At 44.3% G+C, this 3,142-nt stretch overlaps 1 protein-coding gene across 3 annotated transcripts in view; it reads right to left on the bottom strand.

Annotated features, from left to right (window-relative positions):
* The window catches only part of Slc23a2 (solute carrier family 23 member 2), a 127,979-nt gene that overhangs the window by 19,932 nt on the left and 104,905 nt on the right, over positions 1 to 3,142 (bottom strand). The window lies entirely within an intron of this gene.

Raw genomic sequence — 3,142 nt, forward strand, 5'->3', positions numbered from 1 at the left:
TTTTTTGTGGAACCAGGGATTGAACGCAGGCCCTTGTGCTTGTCAGGCAAGCACTTATTCTGCTGAGCCATCTCCCCAGCTCCCAAAAAATTATTTTCTAAATTTTAAAAAATGGTCTTCCTAGGTTGCTAACCTACTCAGTTGGGCTGCAGCTTTTGATCTTCCTGCCTCAGTTTCCCAGAGTGCTAGGATTAAAGGTACACGTAATTACACTTGGTTTTTATCTGTGTTTCGAAACAATGAAGCTCCAACATCAAAACTAATTATACACATTCACCCACCTAATTAGCCCACCATACTAGATCTGGAACCAGCCTCTGGCCCCACTGGGGGTGGTATCCTGGGGGAAGACACTGCTCCTCATCGCCTAGCATTTCTTGATACTTATGTCAATACTTGTACTACATTTTCCTAACTAAAGCAAGAAAGCCCAAAGAATACACGTTTTAATAGAAAAAACTCACACTGTGTAAAGGGGCAAAGGTCAGAGACAACATACCATACAGTATATTTACAACTATGAATTAACTAAAATCCAGATGGAAAAACCCCTGCTTGCACATATACACACATGCTAACACAAGGATCAGAAGGTGCATAATAAAAAGGAAATTACTTTTCAAAAGCAAAAATCAAAACTACACCCAGGGAAGTACACACAGCAGGACTGAGTACTGAAAGGTTTCTGGGTGCCCGATACTATAGTAAGGCCATCCAGACAGGGCAGCTCCTAGGATAATCCTCTTTACAGAAACACAAAACCAGTGGCCTCAGATCACACAGCTAGATCTGGACATTGGCGGGACCAGGGGCTGGCCTACAACCCGTGTCCCTGAACTACCGCCATGTGGGGTCACGGGGTGGGAACCTGGGCAGGCTGCATAAGTCCCTTTTCCCTGAGTCTCACAGCCCTGACCAAGCTGTGCTGTTACCCAGGAGGCAGTGACAGATGGTGACCTCCCATGTGGCCAGTGAGGCAGCTACTTCTGGGTAGACTTCATCACCAAGATATGGGCACACAGTCACATCGATGTGGCTAATCTTCCACTTGGCCTCACTCTGCACTTACAGCTAGAAGTAAGGCTGGCAAGAAGAGTGGTGCTAAAAGCTAAGCTTAATTGCTCCTGGCCACAGTTCCAATCGAGGAGATAGAATTATCAGCTCCATCAGCAGCAGGGCAAAGTGCGCTCCTAAGGACACACCCCGTCACATCCTAACGAAGTGCAGAGCAAAGCTCAGCTGGAGGAAGGCATGGGCCCTCCCTGCGGCTTCCTGACTTCCCCGAGGCTCTGGTGAACTGGTGGCCCACTGGGCCTTCACACAGCACCAGCCCACACTGAAAGCACAAAGGCGCCCGTGCTGTTTTTATTCCCCTGAGGCAGTAAATTTAACAACAATCTGGCAGGGACAGATTACAACTGTCATTAAACCTGCACCGATAGTACACAGAATGGTCATATCTGCAAAAATGCTACTTACTGTTTTCAAAGTGGATACTATGCAGTCCTACAAGGCCCACATCTGCTGTTACTATTTCAGGAACCACTCACCTGTGCTGTGGGGTTCATTTTTCAAAGCATGTCTAAGAAGGGACAGGGGACACACACAGAATCTAGGAAGGACACTCAGGTCTCAGGCCCACAGATGGCAACTCGAATTAAGACAACAAACTGGTTGAACAAACACTTTTCTTTGCACTCTCACTCTAAAAGCATCTACTTTGAGACTTTTAGCTCAAATGTACCAGGAGAGAAGAGAGGACAGGAATCCCTGTGGCAGAAACTGTGAACCAAAATAAACGCTTCCTCTCTATGCTGCAGGTGTCAGCTATTTTGTCCTCGCAATAGAAAGGCGACTGAAACAGCAGTTGCTACAACTTGGTCCAGCACACCCACTCCTCAGAGTTGGTACGGGTAAAACCTATTCTGACAGGAGAGGAGGATAAACTTGGCACACACTGCTGAGCCACTGCCTCACTGTGCTTTGCAGACACACACATTATATCCTTTGTCCAAGACTCTACCAGGATTTTCTTTCAGGTTCTATGAATTACAGAATTAGTGTTTTTATAGAACATGTTGTAAACATTTTCCTAGACTTATTTTTAATTTAGTTTCAGGGGTTTCTGATGTGTTTTAAATGTAGCAGTAATAAAATCTATTAATCTTCCTTTCAGCATCTACTTAAGTTCTTTCCCATGTTAAGATTAAATATTTATGTAGGTTTATTCTAGTTCTTTCATAGCATCCTACACAAGTATTTAATTCAACTGAAATCTAATTTAATATGAAACAGGAATATAATTTTTGAAGTGACTAATTTATCTCATGTAATTCTTCCATTCCTAGCTGATTTTAAATATAACTACCTCCTTATACTAAAATACATTTTTCAAGATGTCACCACAGTCAGACATAGTGGCACAGGCCTGAAATCCCAGCACTCAGGAGGCCGAGGCAAGAGTACAGCAAGTTCAAGACCAGCCTGGGCTACATAGTGAGACCCTGTCTCAAAAAATCAAACGAATCAACACACTGGAAGAGATCATGGTCAGGTCCAGTCAAGTAGAGGACTGCAAAAACCTGGCTGATGTTTTGGTCGAGTAAGGAAGAAAAGTCTTTGGGTTACTGGAGTAACACTACAACTACATAATTTTCAGAAGTGAGGATAGGGCCAGGAATCAGAAAGGGGCTAACAAGAAAATTAAAAGCTCCAGAGAAGTTGAGGAGATAGTCTGCAACACAGAGAAGAAAATAAGGAAACAAGAGCCGGCAAGATAGCTCAGCGAACTAAGCGCCTGCTTAGCCAAGTGTAGGGACTGGGGCTTGATCCCTGGTTCCCGGCACTGCTCCCAGGTTGAGCCAGCCATCGAGTCTGGGTATTGTGGTGCACATCTATAATCCCAGCACTGAGGAGGCTGCAAACAGGAGGATCATTACAAGTCTGAGCTGCATAGTGAGACCATGTACCAAATACAAAAAAGGAAGGAAGGAAGGAAGGAAGGAAGGAAGGAAGGAAGGAAGGAGAAAGAAAGAAAGAAAGAAAGAAAGAAAGAAAGAAAGAAAGAAAGAAAGAGAAAAAGAAAGAAAATCCTTAGAAAGGGGCTGGGGAGATGGCTCAGTGGAATAAAGGGGCCTGAGTT

The sequence above is a fragment of the Octodon degus genome, unplaced genomic scaffold (genome assembly GCF_000260255.1).
Source record: "Octodon degus isolate 3935 unplaced genomic scaffold, OctDeg1.0 scaffold00060, whole genome shotgun sequence".
Lineage (NCBI taxonomy): Eukaryota > Metazoa > Chordata > Mammalia > Rodentia > Octodontidae > Octodon > Octodon degus.